This window comes from Dipodomys merriami, unplaced genomic scaffold (assembly GCF_024711535.1).
Source record: "Dipodomys merriami isolate MVZ:Mamm:240054 unplaced genomic scaffold, mDipMer1.0.p SCAF_209, whole genome shotgun sequence".
Classification (NCBI taxonomy): domain Eukaryota; kingdom Metazoa; phylum Chordata; class Mammalia; order Rodentia; family Heteromyidae; genus Dipodomys; species Dipodomys merriami.
This window is the reverse complement of record NW_027203482.1, coordinates 263,352-283,195: the sequence shown is the minus strand read 5'-3', so window position 1 is coordinate 283,195 and position 19,844 is coordinate 263,352. Positions and strand designations below refer to the sequence as shown.

Sequence of the window (19,844 nt, the reverse complement as noted above, 5' to 3'; positions counted from 1 at the left end):
CTTGGTGAAGTCTAAGAAGCCTGTTAAGAGCAGAGATTACAAATGTTACCAAGCTTCCTGGTCAAACATTTGCTCCTGGCAGTTAACTGTCAGATATTGTCAAAGCTTCCTGAAGGACCTGAACATTAGAAGAGCTAGCTAGAAGCTGCACAGCAGTAACCCATGGACCCAGATCTCTGGCTCAAGAGTTTGTCACCTAAGGAGAATACTGCTTACAGAGAGGGAGAGACAACCTGTGCTGAGAACATGGCCATGCGCCCAGATTCAGAACAGGTCTGGAGTTCTCACTAGCCAAGCATCTTATCAGGGGGTGGGAACCCCAGTGACAATGCTCTAGGGGTAGAATCATCTGATTTGGGTCAACTTATTGTTTGCAGAGATCCAGAGAACAGAAGAACATGGGGAAGAAGGTAAAGGATGGAACTCTAGATGATTGCTCTGGTGATGAAGATGCAGTTTGAAAGCAGTGGCTATAGGCTATCTTCCCCAGGCTTAGATGCCTGTGTTGATCTCCTAAATTTTTGAGACTTCTGAAAGCTTTATTGAAGTCAGGCCTCAAGGACAGGTCATGGTTTTTCATCTATGATGAACAGGAGGTTGTGGTGCATGCTGGACTGTACCCTGGACAGTTACTGCTGGCCCAGGAAAGAGGCCATCGGGTCATCCAGCCTGACATTTGATTCTGTAGGCCTCCATTTCCTTGAGTTTCCTATACACGGTTGTATGGCCGCTTTCTCTCGTCCATCTGCAAGATCTCCTTGACATGGAGCAGGCGGGCCTTCTTGGCATTCAGTGCCTTTTTCAGTTTCTCCTGTTTCTTCTCTTCATCATCATTGTCATCGCTCTTCCGGTGCTTTTTCTTCTCTTCCTGTAGCTTTTCTTGGTGCATCTCCATGAGCATCTGTGGTTTCTTCACCGACTCTTCTCCAGTCTCACTCACACACTCCTCAGTGTTAGTCTCCTTCCCGGCTTCTCCAGGGCAGTAGAAATGCTTGAACGAGTGACAGCATTTGTATCCCCAAGGGCAGTAGGAATGCTTGAACGAGTGACAGCATTTGTATCCCCATCGGCCACCTTCTTTCCAGTAAGATCCCCAGATGTGCAGGTGGTTGTGCATCTTCATGTCATCTTCATACGTGGAGCAGGCCACGGCTCGCTCCTGCCCCTTGATGACGGTCCCATGCTGTGAATACTCCACATAGTCTTCCATCTTCCATCTGGGCTAAGAGCAACTCAGCTGGAGGAGCATCCAGATGTTCTTGGCCGCCATACTTTTCCAGGATGCTTTCTGTCTGTTCTTTGAAGGACTCATACAACAGCTCCAGCTTCGTGGGATCTGCCTGCAGGCGCACCTCTGAGCCCTTGTCATACGCCTCCCAGGCAGACAACTGTGTCTGAGCCATGGAAATGGTATCACCTCTGTACCTGACGAAGTTATCGCCTACATAACTCACTTCATCTGGATTCTTCCCTGCATTGGCATAGGGATTTTCTCTCATCGCTCTAGTTTTGGGATCATAGTAGACAGAATTTGGATCTAAATTTCTCAAATATTTTGCAATATCTTCTCGAATCCTTAGATTCCAGACTGTAATTCACCTCTTAGACTCAAAATTCTGTCCAGGCATGTCAATATCCTCTGCATATTTATCTTCATCCTCATCTTCACTGTTGTGATCTTTTATGCATCTGAGAATTTGGTTCCTCTTCTCCCCACTGATGTTTTGGAGATTTAGCTTGTTCCACTAATTTTCCTGAGGCCAATTCTTCTTGTAATTTCTGGGCTTTCAGTGTTCATTTTGCCAGGTCAACTTTGGTGTACTCTTCCACGATTCTCATGTGTTGTTCTGGATTGTAGCTGTTCCAGGGCTCTCTCTTCCTGTCACAGTCAAACGTGAGCTGAGGCTGGGCATGCTCATCTGGTGCCATGATAGTCCCGGTAGACTTGGCGCCAACTTGCCTGGGTCTCTCGAAGCCGTCCTTCTCCTTTTGCATCATGGCCCCACAGTCTCGCAGGCACCTTTGCGGTACTTGGTGGTTATGGAATTCTCTTTTACACCCCTCTTGTACCATTTTCCAGATGAACTAAACTGCTTCTGTTTCTTGGGTTGTGGTCTCTGGTGCCTTAAGGTGGGTCTTTTCGATGGATGGATGTACCATGGTACTGAAGAAATATACTGAGGGATGTGTGGATTGATTATCTTTTCCTTCTTCGTCCACTTTTGCAGGAGCATTACCCAGTTTCCATTGTTCTTCTAGCTCCTTCCTCTAGTCCTCTCGAGTCATCTTCTTTGGTTCCTCTAAACTCAGCCTTTGGACCTGGACAGGGGTGCGGCATTAACTATATCCACAGCTGCCGATGACATGGTGAACTGGCCATCTGTATTAAAACAGTAGAATGTGTTAGGTGGGTGGTACACACAATCAGAACAGGAGAATGGAGAGTTCTAGGCTGGTCTGGGGCTACATAAGAGTTTGAGGTCTGCTTGACTTAAATAGTCAGACCCCAGTCCCAAGCTCCCTATACAACCACTCCCTGACAGACAAGTAAACCAAGCCACCGATGTTTACTTCCCTCCTGCAATATGTTTTTTTATCTCATTCCCTACCCTCTAACAGTGGGATCACTCATGAGACTGATCCTCACCACCCTGAGAATTGTCCTTGGGAGCTCTTGCACTGTGTGAAAGAAGCATTTCACAAGGGATGGGGGAGGCAAGTCAGGTGTCTTAAGGCACAGATTCTTCGTTGTCTCTCCCTGTTGATCTGGAGTTGGAATTCCCACATTTGGAAATGGGTAGTCACTCAGGCAACCTATTTCCATTAGTATGTTTAACTTCATTCTCAGCAAAACTCACTGGCTTCAATTAAAAATAAAAATGGAGCTCAGAGTTAGCTCAGTGGTAGACTAGCTTGCCTGGTAGATGTATGTGGTTCTGGGTTCCATTCCTAGGAACACAAAATAAATTCAAAAGAATTTTGAGTGAGCCCCTGCATGGAACCAATACCTCTTGAGTTTGGGCACTGAGTCTCTAGTTGGTAGGCAAATTAATTCAAGGCAGAACTCACAATCCTTCCTGCCCATCCTGAGAATCTAACCTCTACTTCCCAGGAAAATATAGAAAGATAAATCTTACTATTCTAATGTTCCCTGATCAGATTTCAACTCATGCACCAGTATCATGAGGAAGTTTGGTTTACTGGTATCTTTGAAAAGAAGCTAGTAACAAACATTACCCCAGTACTCATAATTATTCTGTAGATTCTCATAAACATTAGCAGGGTAGCTGCACCCCTTATGGAGAAAATCATCCTGTTTTCAATGCTCAACTTGTTCATAAAGTGATTTTTTTTCAGGTTTTAACAGAAAACCCAAGAATTGTACATACTATTGTGGTGATGCCATTTTTATGTCCTGATACAGATCATCTCCTCAAACATTTATAATTTTGTGGTGAAACTTTCCAAGTCTTTTCTTTTTGGAGAGTAAATTGTTAAATTATCTTAGTGATTACTGTTTTTTCCATTTCTTCTCCTTCTAAATATGAATGAAATATCCAGAACAATACTAAGCAGTAAGTCTTGACTTGTTCAATGAAATAACTTTCAAACAAGAACGTAACAGGATTTTCATTCAGGAAAAAAAAATGGATCACAGATTAAAGACTGACTACCAGTGGAAGATGCAACACCGAACTTTTCAGGCCTCAGTGAAAACCATAATGAGGTATCCTGGAGCTCAAGACCTTCAGTAGTCCTACCTCACCACCAGCAGACAAGTCTTCCAAGAAATGGTTCAAGTCCCACTAGTACCTGTCAAATGGGAGCTTTAGCTAAATGGTATGAAGTGACTCCACACCTGGAATTTTCCACTACCTGCCAGAAGGTCAGTTAGACCCACAAGATCAAATTGGACCAAACCCAGAATCTATCATTCAGAGGTAAAAATAGTGAAATCAGAACTGAACCCAAGCAATACCAGAGGGCCCAAGATGCAGACCCATGGCTTTCCATTTCACCTACATTGCTTCTCTCAGGGTCCTTCCTTGAGATTTTATGGACTACTAGGGGTCCATTATAGCCAGCTGGAAGAAAAAAATGCAAGTTGTATTGCCAGATGGAGTAGGCCATGTGAGCTGATCTGAGTGGAAACTCTTAAATACATTGAGGAGGGCTTTTAAATAGAGCGACATGGGAATTTTTTCCCAATGGAAGGCTCTTCATCCATATACCATGAAAGGAAGTAACCTGTAAGGGGCGGGGGGGAGAGACTTCTGGGCAGCTCCAAGTGCCTGGCTGACTTGTCAGGTATTGGAAAGGCGAGAACTTAATTATAGGCAAACAAGTCCTGATAGAAGCCTGACAGGGGACATACGGCTTGTGGATCTTCTCTGGCCCACCAAATCATTTGGTACACGATGGGACAGATATGTGTGCTTCTCATCAGCTGGTGATGGGCATCTGCCTAACTGGTCATTTTATATGTCCCCCTAATACTCAGATTGTCCTTGGCATAAAATGGTTCCTCATCTGATATAGTATTTGATATAATATTGTGCAATGTACAAAGACTTGTTAATGCCTCCTGGAATACATACAGATAAAGTAACTTGACCTTTTGGCATTGGCTTCATTACTAATCGTCCAAGAACTACTATGATAGTTAAACCCGGGTTTAACTGTCACAGCAGTAGAGACAATGGCTATGCAAAGCTACAGAAGCCTGGTCTCCATGTACAGGGAAATGGAGAAACTAATAAACTGGTGTTATATCGGCTGTTCACTGTCAGTTACTGATATGACCAGTTATTGGGCAGTTAACTCTACTAGACCCCTTCTTTCCTGTGGGGAACAACAATGAGTTCTTACAGAAAGATAACCACAGAACCTCAGCCAGTCCTGTCTCTAAGGGTCCAGAGAGACTGCCTTTTCTATAGCAATAGCACGGTCATACAGCCTGAGAAACTGATTAAGAGTACTGGGGTGACATTTAATAAGTCAGATTAGAGGCTCTGGCCTGCAATTATGCAGAGCTTTACCTCTAAAAATTACACTGCACACATAAAATTAGACATCTCTAGCTTTGTGCATGAGGAAGAAGATCTCACAGGTCTGGGGCCTAAAAGTGGTCCCATATAACACCATTCCCACTAACTCATTATTTGTTAAGTTATCTCTGGAACCTGAACATTGGCCTAGTCATCTATTGCCGGAGCCTGCAGGCAATGAAAGGGAATCCTGAATTAGGGGGCGAGGAAGAGAAAAATAAGACAAATGATGGGGTCGGGAGGTCTGCAGCTCAAGACTGCAGCACCGTTTATTTTTAACTTTCCCTAATATATACTATTAGAAGTCAAGAGGTAACATAAGGTTACAATACTCCAGAAAAACAAGGAAAATTTCAGTAAAAACAGAGTGCAGTAAAAACAAGACAAGGTCAACTGGTAGAAAGTAAAACAAACTCTGCAGACATAGCAAAGCAATGCCGGGCACCTGGTGTTTAAGCAAGCCAGTTCCTTGTACGTGCCTTCAAGTGAGCACTGGGGTCAAGATGACCTTTAAACTTTATTGTCGGCTCCCAATAATCTATCATGTGAATGTCAATGGAAAAAAAGTATTTTATCTTTATGATATTTGATACCTCTACCACACTAAGAACTCAGTAAAGACCAAGATATTCTTTACAGGATTTAAGTCTTGCAAGAGAGCCTCTTTCTAGGCAGAGAAGAACAAGATCAACAGCTATGTAGACAGCAGGTCTTTAAAATCTTATTTTTGCCAGTTACATTGCAGAGTAACTCCAGATGAACTCCAGAACCAATTTCCACCTCTTATTTGAACATAGAGATGATCCAACAATTGGCTGGTCAGCATTTACTGCTGACACCCCACCCACAGTCGACATCAAGTTTGCTCCCTTTGGGGGCAGCAGGTTCCTGCCAACTTGAAATTCATCAGTAGTATATCCTACTTAGAATAAACTTAACTTCCATGGTTACTACGCCATAATCATCCTTAATGACAAGCCTGTAGAGGAGGGAATAACTCATGTGTGCATGCGTTCTCATACAGAATGATATAGGGATGTTGTATACATCCAGAGACACAGACCATATTCCAGAAAACCCAACCAGTGGCTATATCTTCAGATCCTGGTACCAGAACCTGCGGGGAGCCAGGGCGAACGCAATTACAAGACGCCGCCCACTTCCTTGGAGCTTTGAGGTAAACAACTTCATATTAGGCAGTGCTTGGCGGGACGGTGGGTCCTGGGCTTTGTGCATGCGCGAGCCACGTAGAGTCCCCAGCCAATCCCGTGGCACCTGGTGACGGTGAAAGGCAGACGACCAATGATAGAACGACCCGTGTTCCTATTTCCCTATATAAGCGGCCATGTTTTTGTGCACAGGGTCTCTCGCTCAAGCTCTCCTATCAACAAGAAGGCTCTCCAATAAAGTGTGATCTGCGAAGACTCCTGGTGTGGTGGTCATTCTTCCTCACTGGCCGAGAAGGCGCTCGCCGCAAGAACCTCTCATCCAAGAGCTTGGTAAATTCCTAAGGTTGTACGTGGTTCTCAGTCAGGCTGATGGTCTCTCGTGTAACTGCTCAACGATACATAACCAGGATGAGAGACCTAAGCCTGACAGGCATCTTTTGAGCTTTAAGTCCAATGGACTTGAAAACCAGTCACACCTGAAGTTCACAAGTTCACGCTAAGTTCACACTAAGAAAGCTTCTGGTGCTATCACTCAGGAATCTTGAATACCAGTCGTACCTGAAGACAAATGAAGTTCACAAGTACTAAGAAAGTTTCCGGTGAGATCACCCCAGAATCTTGAGTGCCATTATCCCATCTAATCAGTTCTATCTTGCAATCATTGTTGCCATCCAGTTCATCCCATCCACTTCTTGCCACCAACTAACCTGTCTACTTTTGGTGAAATATACCAAGAGGACCGCCAAAGTTCTAGCACAAGTACACATTACCATCCTCTCGGGACCACACACAAGTTTGCCCTTCTTATTGCTAAGGAGGGGAAACCAAAGATCTACCAAGCTGTAACCTATGACTGGAGTTGACCTTGTACAATACTGCATCTGAAGATACATAGGTCCTTTTTATTAGCACATTCTAGCTGAAAAAAAGTTCTCCTGCTCTAAGTCTATCCTGGAGATGAGCGCTTTCTTCCAGGACATGAAGTAGTACCCGCTGCCCACTGGCCCCCACCACAAGAGAAGTTCAGGATCTAAATAGACTCCGAACCTCTGAACAAAGTATCTTGAGCCTGACAAGGTGAAAACATTCTCAAGTTGCCTTCCAAAAGTTAGTTAAGTTTGACTGCAAATTCGTGGGACAATCTTGCTTAAGGGCAAGATTTTTAGATACTTTGTGCTTTGGTATCTTTTGTTACGGTTGGTGTCAACCGATGCCTGAAGATGGAGAAATGAGTCAAATCTTTGACTTCACCTTCCATCTATTCTGGGAGTCTACTTATCTTTCAAGGCAGGCCACTGTCCAAGATAATAACTCCTAGTAAAACAGAATTATGGGAGCCCTTGGAGAAGGATTAAGGTTATGCTGGGTTCAAGTCCAATAGTGGGGGGCAGAGCCAGTTCTAGAAGTAATATAGGATCATGCAGAGGGAAGATAAGAAAACAGCTTTCCTCTGATACACTATAACCCTAGATAAAGAGCCACTCAAGAGGGTTAAGAACTGAATGTAGCATCTGCAGCTACATTCTCTCTCCAGCTGTGTCTCTTAATTGCACAGAGCTCAAGAACTTAGGAGTCACCATGAACCAGACCCATCACGTTGGCTGAAGACAGTGACCATCTATAGTTCACTCAGGAAGGGTAACACATGAGTCTTTAGACCCAAGAACTTCATGTACTTTCTTCTCAGAGGAACAACAGCAGATGGTTGCTAATGTCAGGTCTGAGAGGAGGCACAGTTTGGGTTCCCCATCAATGCCAACTTTGCCTGAGGTGGGCTGCTCAGCGCTAGTTCCCAGCATCCTAGAATCCCATCCTCATTTTGGCCATCCCTTTTCTTGCTGCATCAGCACAAACAAACAACTCTCAACACAGGAGCCAGACCAGCTTAGAACCCAGAAGACCAGGCGTTCATTCCTGAATGGTGGCAGCAATAAGTGCTAAAGGACCATGCAGCATTCATTCAGTGCTGCATCACTTCCAAAGAAACCTGCTCTAGTTCAGTGGGAGCAGGTAGCCTCAAGAATTACTATGCTGGTGGTGGGGGAAGTATAGTTGGGAAGGGTTAAAGTAATTCCATTTGAGGCAGTGACCATTTGTTGCATGTTTATCTCAGCTAGCAGAGCACCACACAGTGGTAATCCAAACACCTGATTGTATGCCTTTATAAGCCCTGCAAATTTTTAGCTCGGGGCTCTCCTCCTAGGCTCCTCTGTGTAAGAGTGTAGGACAAGGCCTGAGCTGCAGCCCCTCTAAATAAAACCTTAAAACAGCTGTAAAGTCTGACTCTCGGTGGTCTTCTTGGTGGGGGTCCTGCAACGTGGGCACTACAGTTGTGAAGGTGGGAAGGAAGGAATGGTAGGGGAAAAGCAAAGGAGGAGGTAACAATGCTTGATAAGAAATGTACTCTACCTCTCATGTAATTGTAATCCCTTTGTATTTTCACAATAAACAAAAAAATAATTACTATGTTTTCATAGTCTATGTTGTCAAGTCTGAAGCTATGTCAGAGGTAAGCCCGGCTTAAGTATGAAGAGTCAACTGTGTTATCTATGGGAGTGCAGCAAAGGTTTGACTCAATGTTGCTGTGTATTAAAATGTGTCACTGCTTCATCTGGGAGCCAAATTTCTTATGGCTATTGACTAACCATGCATGGCATAAACACCAATTCAAATATATTCCTCAGGGGTATGGGACTCCTTCGATGATCTCTATGGTATGAGAACTTCCTTAGAATAGGATCCTCCTGGCCATTCATTGATCAGCCCTTCTGTCTCCATTGTAGTTAGAGATGGATGTAATGAAGCGGACAGCTCTTTTGAGTCTCCTTGTCTTCCTCTTGTTTCCCCTAATACTTGCTTTGCATGCTTGGTTTTCACTTCTTGCAGGACCTGGCCTATCACAGGTCCTAAGTTAAAAGAAGTCCTTATATACCAGATGCTTCAGTGATCTTTTGTAAGATTTCAGAAAAGTTTTCCAAATCCATTTTGATGATGAAAGGAATATAACACCATTAGCTACACCTGTAAGCGGAACTGTGCTCCAAATGCCTCATCAACCTAGATGTTCCAAGATATCCATCAGCTACCAGCAAATCAAACCCAGCAAGGACACAGAATACCAGCATGCCTGTGTAGAATTTATTACTGGGAACACCTGACAGATTAGACATAACCACCATAGATGAAAGATCAGCAAGATTAGGTTTAATATTTATACAGAAATTCAGCCCAAAGTGGGAATCCAAAAAAAAAACCATTGGCTGGTAGAACACTGTCACTCTTAGCTTCAAAATATCAATAGTGACATCTTTTCCCCCCCAACATGACAGTGAGGCAGCAATGGATCTCCCCATTTCTACCCCTCACAGCAGAGTCAGAGCCAGTGCCTCAGGTCACCAACCCAGGTAAAGTTCCTGTTTACACGGACCAATGTATATTTGCCCTATGGATGTGGGCAGGGAAAGGGGAGGCAGCAGGGTTGAGGTGGGTTCTGGCACCCATGCCTCGGCCCAGGAGAAGAAAGAACACCAAGGCCCCACACATGATTTCCACCTTAGAGCCTAGGCCCAAGGGGAAGGCTCCACTGTAGCCTTCTGAGAAGATCATGGCATCTCCATCATTAAACGGCTTTCAGTTTGTTTATAGTAGGACTATAAAGGGCTAACACTTTATTAACACAGGGTGGCTAGAAAACAGCTTGAGCATGATAGCTAAAAACCATCAATATCCCAGTATTCGTTCTAGAAATGCGAGCTTGCACTGTTATTAGCAATGCCCTGCTTCCCTCCGAGTCATGAAGAGCATCATTGCGTCAGAAAAGCATGGGCAGAGGCTCACTAGGGTGCTTTCTCTAGAGCAATTCTACCCTGAGATCTCAACTACCCTGTTAGTGGATGCGGTGAGCAAGGATCGGAACGGGAGGATGGAGCTTGGAGGAAGTCCAGGCGTCTCCCCTAATTCCCTCCCATCTTTCCTCACCTTGCTGTCTGACTTTCAGTACCTTACAGAGGGAGGGGGGTGGTGAAAAAGAACATCATACCTCTTGATCACTTTCCATTTTACTACTCTCCAAGAGCAGTTAGAAGGCGCTTTGGACCTCAGAATCTTGGCCATTTCTACACCTTTGTAAGTTATAAGGCCTCTTTCTACTGTAAGCTTACGAATCACCAAGCGTAGCCATGAAGAATAAAATTTGAAGTCTAGAGAAGTCTGACTTCCCTTAGATAATTGGTCCTTGATTATGTCCACATTAAATTTGCTCTTGCTTATATTTAACACCTTTATTCAGCTGAAATGCCCTTCTCTGGTTTTCTTTGCTGCTGCTCCTTTTGTTAGGATAAATTCCATATACCTGCTGTGGTTTGGGGGCTCTATAAGCTGCATCCAGGGCTTCTGTTCTTTGGGACAAGAGACCACCACCAGCAGTCAACCAATTCTCCAATAAAGACTCACAATTGTCTTCTTAGCAGTGGCTTCTCTTTCTCTTTGTGGAGTTTCCCCACAGCAAAACCAACCAACTTCTTCATAGCTCACAGGCCACTGGCAAAGAAGGTTTTCTATACAATGGCCCTCTAGTAAGTCATTTCCACTCCTGGTGCAGGCAGGATCAATTCCTTAGCTTCTACTAATTGGAAAATAGAGAATTGCTTCAGTTAAAGGGAGGTCAGGAACACATTGAAGATACTCCTTCAATTCTTCTCTCTAGTAAGGCTGCCTTAGATCACAATTTCCATGGGGTCTCTTAGGACTCCCCGTACACCAAAACTGAAGTCCAGCTGCAAATAGCTCTGTGGAAATAGTTACAGCATTCAGAGAGCAAATTTCACATCTTCTTTAAATGAAGAAAGGCTTCATGGTCAATGTTGCCATAAGAAAGTTATGAAACAACAAGGAGGAGAAGACTTGGGAGGTGGCCTCTCTTAAAACTGAGGGTTTTAGTAAACCAGGTAGAGCAGATGCTTCTGATGTCTGGTCATGTGATCCCTTCCCCTGTTCACATTCACCTATCATTTCCTGCAAACTCAGGAACTGACCAGAGAAAGCATGATCTCAGAAAAAAGCACAGAGTCTAGATAGAGTACTTGACTCAGTGGGAGGAGTTCTCTACAGTATTCTACCTTCTACCCTGTTAGAGGGTGAGCAAGGCTCAGAATGGGTGAGCCCAACTTCCAAAAGTTTTATGGGTCCCAATATATTTAAAAGTGATATATACAAAAATTGAGATTAATTTCTCCCTTAAAGAAAAATATCCTAGCTCGGCTTCCACTACTGAAAGGTGAGAGTATTGGAGGCAGTGACCATTGGAGCAGAGCAACATGTGGTGCTAAATCACCTGGTTGTGTGCCCTTATAAGACCTGCAAATCCTTAGTCGGGGCGCTCCTCCGAGGCTCCACTGTGTATGAGTGTAGGAAGAGGCCCGAACTACAGCCCATTTAAATAAAACAGCCGCAGAGTCTGACTCTCGGTGGTCTTCTTGCGGGGTTCCTGCGACCTTGGCATAATACTAGAATATCCTGTCTAGAATAGCTGTCAGGCAAAACAGCAATAGTCTTTAACAATAGACTATGAAAGTTATTAGATCAGTGTCCCTGCTTCCTGAGTTTCCAACTGTTTCCAGCTGAGCCTCCAACACTCTTCAAGAGGACTTCAGTGGAATCCAGCTCCCATTGTCCTGTAGTAGAACCATACAACGCAATGCTTGGGCAACTGAACTCCCTTACTTCCATTGCCTGTAGTGGAACTGTATAATGCTATCCTTGGGCAACCGAACTCCCTTACCTCTTGCTCTGTGGAAATTAATCCCCAAACAGAACACTTTGTACTGTCGTGCCATTTTTAAGATTCTGCTTTCAAGGACAAAAAGCAATGGCAACTCTGGAGCTAGGGGGAGTAGTGGCAGAAGTCATCAGTCTCCTTCCAGATCATGACAGGAATATCTCATGATGACTCCCAGGGACTGGTTAAAGTGTTTGGTGCTCCCCAAGAAGAAATATAGGTTAGTACATCAAGGCCAACCAAAAGTACTGTTTCACAACTAGATGAGTTGTTAAGATTACTTAGAGGTAACTCTACCACGCCAATGGAACACTAGTAGATTAAAGAAAAAAAAATTCTGCTTTCAAGCAAGCAAAGGTTACAATTCTGAACATTCAGAATTAGCTCTCTAGACCTAAGGCAGTTGTATGGCATCAAGCATCTCAATGCTGGAGGTTAAAGAGTGGCAAAATGTGGTAGCACCACAAAGACCCACCTTGGCATGTTTGGACAAGACTTCCACTGAAGAGGAAACACTTGGGCAATGGGCTATACAATCTCTCATATAATACATGAACAGCCATGTCCACTGGTAATTCCAAGTTTGGTGGAGTGGGAGGAGACTTGCTAACTACTTTGGAAGTCAGCAATGACCAGAGGTTCTGAGTGGCCAGTGCTCAGTGGACTCAAGGCTTAACCCATTCACCAGGAAGGTCTCCAAACTAACCTTAAGCTAGTCTTAAAGCTAAAAGGTTTTAGGTTCTGGACTTCAGTTGTGTTGGAACTACAACAAAAGGCAAAATAGACAATGCTAGCAGGTCTCCATGACAAAAGTCAGGGAGCCAATAAAGGATTGAAACTGAGACATAAAGTCAGGGTTAGTCTATGCAGATGAATCCAAGAACATTGACTGAGAATTCACTCAAAGCACCCAGAAATGGCAAAACCAAGCCCCTCCACCTTCTACAAATGGAGAGCCATTGATTATGATCTGAGGACTTGCTAAGCCCTCTCTAGGGATAGAAAATGCAGAAGACTTTTTGTCATCAAGATCTTTGCTCTTCTTACTGAGGTTAAAGGTCTAGGATCCATTTCCTGTGCAGCTTGAAGAGGGAAATATGACACCAGCTTCACGAAGAAAATAACTTACTCGTGGAGAAGTTCGCATGGCCTATCCTCACCTGGGAAGTAGACCTTGATTTTGTAAAGGGGTTGACTGTGTCCAAGACTGGATCCCATGGTTAAGGATTTCATATTTTGGAAAGGACTCATGGAAATGGCCTTCCTACAGCTCAGGACTCCTCTCTGAAACACCACATTTAGTGAACATAAGGGAGGAAGGAACACTAGTGAAGAGCCAGTTACAAGCTCAGCATTGGCTGTCCTCTGTAGGTCAAGAATGACACTAGGAGACGAAGCTATGGAACCAGGTTTCCTGGTGTCCGCAGCGATGAGAGCTGGCTGGCACAACCTCCAGAGACTAGGCCAATGTAATTATAGCAGGCGGCAAGTCATGTAGTCACCCGCATGTCTTGACCTACCAAGGGTCTCTGATGGCTCCTACGCCCATTATCTTCCTAGGGATGAGAAAGGGCTGCTAGCTGGGTAGGTTGACTTCTCAACCAGGGCATGGATGAGGTAGTGGGAAGGATGGAGGCAGCCACATTGATGAGAGCTTATCACCTCTTATCTTACTTCTAGATTTATACCAGATTTCAAAACCTCCAAGAGCCCATTGCTTCACGGATCTAAATCTCCTTGAAAGACAAATTCTTCAGGAGTTTGTCTACAGGTATACAATGAGCATTATCCCTAACCTTCCTGAGACTTCAGTAGTCATTTACTGTAATTGTACACTGAGAAAAACCAAAGAGGCTATGGAAACACATACCAAGAGACCCTATCATAGTCCCCCAGGACAAGGGCCAGAGAGTCACAGTTCAAAGCAGCCAGTTTGGTGGATCAAAAAGGCACAGAGTTGTGATAACACCCAAGTATTATCTTCTCAGCCCTGAGTTTTCAAATAATATACTGAAGATCATAGTGCTCTCTTCCCTTCCAAGTAGCAGCTCTAAAAGGTAGCTGTTTTGATAGCTATCTTTAGTACCAAATGCCACAGATGTGCTCCAAGAGTCAACATACATTCTTTACCACCCTCCTTGATAAAATTCAAAGGTAGTTCATACCTCCATGGGAGAGACAACAGCAAAAGTTCCCGTTCCATCCCTGTTTAGACTACAGATTGCTTTAACACACCCTAGAACACCAATCTAATCCTTTCTCTCTGGTGGTACCATGTTAATTGGATCTGGTTTAGAAAAAGGGGAGGGAGATAGCAAGTTCTCTGGCTGTTCTAGCAAAGTATCTACCTGCCAAAATGTAACAGGGACACCTACATATTCTCACAATTGCCTTTGCCCAGTAACTCAGTTTTATGAACCAAGTTGCTTTCAGTGACACCAATTTGTTTAGAGAATTTTCCATTTTCTCTCCATTATCTGATGCTGATTCTCCATATTTCCCCACCTGTGGGAACTCTTTTACATCTCTCTTTACATCTTTTACATGAAAGGTCAACACCTTCTTTCAACCATGGGAGTAAAGGAACATTTCAGGACAACAAGAAAACAGTTCTGGACATGAATGCCAGTACCATCAGAGAATGAGCCCCAAGTCATGCCTCAGTACATCCATCTAGAAGCTTCTACAGCTGGGCTTGTGTTTAGAAGTCTGTCCCCTTTCCCACCCTCTACTGAAGGATGTACTTCAAGATAGCAGTGTGCATTATGCCCCTCATTTTACACAGCAGGATAAGCCTTTATATTTTTTCTTCTGAAAATCTTACTCTTGTTATTCATGAGTTGAGAAACCAAAGTACCCACTATGAAGATGGCAGGGAAAAACTAAGCCATGTTCACTGATGAGGATTTCTGGATTGTAGTCACTCATGGCATTGGGGACATCTCCAAGGCAGAATGCTGCTGCATCTGGCCTCCCTCCTCCCCTGCTATGGGAAAAGGAATACAAAACTGGTGACATTTTCATCCAATGTAGAAAAGACACACCACATTTGGAAACATTGCTCCAGCACACCTTGATTATGCTGAAGACCATTTGTCTACAGAATCTCTAATAAAAAAGGCCGTAGGATACTCAGCTGTTTTTATCACTGTTTCTCTACAATCCAAGAAAACCAGTGAGCCATCTTTGGTATAAAGGAGACATTAACAAGTGACAAGCAAGTCATGCTCTTTGCATCATTTCTGAGCCCAACATCTGAGACACTAGGGGCTTCGCGTTGGATGGCTAGTGGTTATGACTAGAGCTGGCCACATCAGGTGAGGGACAGACTCATGAAAAGAGAATGGGTGACCTCAACTGTATCCTTCAAGATGGATGCAGTTAATCCAGGATGGAGACTGAGGTAGTCCTGAGAGCACATGAACATGAGCAGGTAAGGGCAGATATCACCTGCCTTCTGCCACGATCACCACAGAGAAACATCTTTCCATGTTTAACCAACATGGGAAAACAGCACAAAATCTAGTTGTCAGCTGGTAGAACACTGTCACTCAGCTTCAAAATATGAATAGTGACATCTTTTCCCAACATGACATTGAGGCAGCAATGGATCTCCCCATTTCTACCCCTCACAGCAGAGTCAGAGCCAGTTCCTCAGGTCCCCAACTCAGGTAAAGTTCCTGTTTACAGGCACTAATGTATATTTGCCCTATGGATGTGGGCAGGGAAAGGGGAGGCAGCAGGGTTGAGGTGGGTTCTGGCACCCATGCCTCGGCCCAGGGGAAGAAAGAACACCAAGGCCCCACACATGATTTCCACCTTAGAGCCTAGGCCCAAGGGGAAGGCTCCACTGTAGCCTTCTGAGAAGATCATGGCATCTCCATCATTAAAAGGCTTTCAGTTTGTTTATAGTAGGACTATAAAGGGCTAACACTTTATTAACACAGGGTGGCTAGAAAACAGCTTGAGCATGATAGCTAAAAACCATCAATATCCCAGTATTCGTTCTAGAAATGCGAGCTTGCACTGTTATTAGCAATGCTCTGCTTCCCTCCGAGTCATGAAGAGCATCATTGCTTCAGAAAAGCATCGGCAGAGGCTCACTAGGGTGCTTTCTCTAGAGCAATTCTACCCTGAGATCTCAACTACCCTGTTAGTGGATGCGGTGAGCAAGGATCGGAACGGGAGGATGGAGCTTGGAGGAAGTCCAGGCGTCTCCCCTAATTCCCTCCCATCTTTCTCTTCTACCCAGTCAGTACCTCGGTGGGGTTGGGGTAGCTAATTTGCAAATGTGATTCAACTAAGTGTCATCTTTGCAAAATCATGGTTGAGACATTATAGTCACACAGGGAGCAGCAACTCAATGCTGCTAATGAAGTTAGGAAGATCTCTGTCCTCGAGTAGATTCTAATTGATTCTGGAGAGATGATTTAAAAGTCATCTGAAAATTTGTAGGCAAATAGCTTTTATCTGGGTAGATGCCAGAGAGGAAGGAGATTGATGGTTAGATGCAAAGAGATCTCTCAAGAGACATGTGGGTGGAGCTATTTAAGGAGTCACAAAAAGTCATCTGTGTGTGAGAACTCAGACATCCAAGAACAACAGACTCTTGTCCATCTACAGTCCAAATTTTCAGATACATAATGCTTCAAATGGCCCATTCATGGTGACTCAAACGCAGGCCACACAGACCCAGGAGCATGAACTTTCTCACTCAGACCTGTCCATCTATTTGGCCTTGAAAGCAGCAAGACTTGTATTTCAATAATGAACTTTATGATCATTCTTCAAGAGAATTGACAAGCTGCCTGGGGATTGAAGGGTTAAAGTCTTGAGGCAGTGACCACTTGTTGCTTGTTTAAGATCAGCAAATTCTGTCTAGCAGAGCAATGCATGGCGGTAATCCAAATACCTGGTTGGTTGTGTGCCTTTATAAGCCCTGCAAATCTTTAGCTCGGTGCTCTCCTATAAGCCCTGCAAATCTTTAGCTCTGGGCTCTCCTAGGCTCTGCTGTGTCGGAGTGTAGGATGAGGCCCGAGCTGCAGCCCATCTAAATAAAACCTTAAAACAGCTATAAAGTCTGACTCTCGGTGGTCTTCTTGGTGGGGGTCCTGCGACCTGAGAACAGGGATAAGTTGAATAGCAGATCCCTTTTTCACCCTGGAAGAACTATTTACAATTAGAAATTATTTGTGCCGAGTCCTGCCTTACTACTCTTTCTGATAACCCAGAAGATACTCTTTAGTTGAAATTAACTGTCTCAGACTAAGAAATCCATTTGATTTGTGACTCAAATGGTATGTGATCAAGGGAGCTACTGGTCCTACCAGATTACCAGAAATAGGTCAACAAGCTGGCTAGATGTTATAGTTCTCTTTAAAACAGTACCAAGAACCCAACCCTGGAAACAGTCCTGTGATATTGGCACAGTCCTTCAGAAAAAGACACGTGGCCCCCAATAGTCTAAGAAGTGCAGAGTAGCAATGACCCGAGGTTCTAGTTCCTTGAAGGAGAGGAATGTCTCTACCAGGATCTGAACTCACAGTGGGAATCAGAGGCAAAGGAAGAAGAGAGTACATTGGCAGAAATCTCTTTGCTATTCAGGTTGCCACTATATCATGGGAATAGGTCAGAAAACACACACAGGAAGCACTTGGTGATGGGTTCCTCATTTTGGACAACTGGGTAGATGATCCTCATTATCTGCTCAGTCAACTTTAGCATAGTCAGGAGCTCAATCCTGTGGCATATGCTATTAGGTTATCCCCACAGGCACCTAACCCAGACAGAACTTCAGGCAGAAGATAAAGGGAAAGGTAGCATCGGTTGAAAATGAGTATCAATTATCACAAGATAAAATTTCAACAGCAGATGTGGTCCATTCATCACAGTCAACTCTGGCAAATTTTTCATTTCCCTATTTCCATGTTCTAGACTCAAGAATTTGACAGGTCATTCCAATCTCAAACCAGAGTGATCTGGTGGTGTCAAATTTCAACTCCATCGATCTTCATGGCCACTTTTCAAAAAAAAAAAAAAAATTAAATGTCAGCTTCCTTGGTCTGTTAGGGTACAAATTGTAATATTGCAATATGTAAGAATGATTTTTTAAAAGTGAAGCACAGTTTTTGACTTGATGCTTAATCAAGTTTATATTCGAAGTGGAGACATTGAGCCCACCATAATGCTTTAGCAATGGCATTCTGATTGCTTTAGATTTTGTTTTGCTGTGTGTGCATGGGGTGCTGCTAAAGGCATGCTTTATACAACACTACTGATATTCCACCTTTTCATGAAGAGTTTTACTCTGCTCTCATCAATACAAATTTGAGATAAAACCATCACTAAGCAAGACTTGACTTTGCAGTGTTTCCTGAAGGAGCATGGAAGACTGTCATATTATAAACCTAGTAGATTCAATGAACCAAGGAGTAGTGAGTAGTCAGTAACATTCTTGCATCTTTGAATCCTTATCCATTTTAGATCATTTTTAGGCACTCAAGCTGGAGTTTCTTCAGATATCAACTTCTGTCAAAGGCAGTTATTTTCCTTAGTATGAGGTTCTATCTAGGAACTAGGAATAAATTTGAGACTGAAACACTTTAGCCGAGTTGAAGCGAATATTCCCTTCTCTTAAAAAGACTGAGTCACCCTCAACTTCCACTTCCACACCGGAACCTTAAAGAACTGGCCAGGTGCAGGCAACCCGGACACAAAGGAGACCGGTACTTCGGGTGTGTCACTTCCGCTTCCGGTTTCACCAGTATTTCCTTTGGTCGAGACCAAAGCGTTTCCAGTGAGGAGTTTGTGGCATCGGAAGAAGGTTCGACGAGATTCGAGATCCCGCCAGGATGATCGAGCTTGTTTGCAACGACCGTCTGGGGAAGAAAGTCCCCGTTAAGTGCAACACCGATGACACCATCGGGGACCTTAAGAAGTTAATCGCTGCCCAAACTGGCACCCGTTGGAACAAAATTGTCCTTAAAAAATGGTACACGATTTTCAAGGACCATGTGTCTCTGGGGGATTATGAAATCCATGATGGAATGAACCTGGAACTTTACTACCAGTAGAAAAGTCCTCCTCCTGTCCTCTCCTCATCCTCCAACCTCACCTCTCCCATTGCTATGGATGTTTTTAAAAATTCTCATTAATAAAGACTTAGATGCTAAAAAAAAAAAAAAACAAAAAACAAAAAAAACACTGAGTCAGCATCAAATAGTGTGCCAGAAAGTTTTGGTGGCCACACCAATGTTTACTCTTCCAGAATTAGTTTATCATAGGATGTCACAGAAACGAGGGTGAAGTACTTTTCCTGGCCTCTCTAGTAAGTTGATTCTGTAAGTGGGAAAAGGCCCCTCCCAGACCTAAGCTGGGTCTTTGATGAGTTTACCTCTGGGGCAGGTGGGGCAGATGGGGCCCCTCCCACTTCCTCCCCAGCACTGAATAAATACGAGTCTTCTGGAGGACTGGAGCCATTCTCCTTTTCCCTTCGTGGGAAGGTGGCCTTGTCAGCTCCGCTGGAAATAAACCTCCTTCCGGGGATGCGGTCCGAGTGGTCTTCTGGGGTAAGTTCCTTCCGGCCATCCACACGAGACTCGGCACTTTATAAGACCAAAATTTGAGACACAGCCTTAAGTTATATGCTTTGGTTTCTCTTGGATTTGTAGGTTCTAATGACCTGGTACTGGAAGAGGGTCTAGACTTCCTTCTCTTGCTTTTAATTCATGGCTACAAGTTAGACTGAAAATTGCTCATGCTTGGAGCATTAGAACCAAGGAAATAAGGTTCTCGGTTGAGCTACTGCTTGTTGCCTTTGTTTGAAGCATCATCTTGGACTTCTGTGTGAAG

At 44.0% G+C, this 19,844-nt stretch overlaps 1 pseudogene; it reads right to left on the bottom strand.

Moving 5' to 3' along the window:
• Positions 1-629: 629 nt before the first annotated feature.
• Positions 630-2,366, bottom strand: LOC138833474 (pre-mRNA-splicing factor SLU7 pseudogene; annotated as a pseudogene).
• Between the last annotated feature and the right edge of the window lie 17,478 nt (positions 2,367-19,844).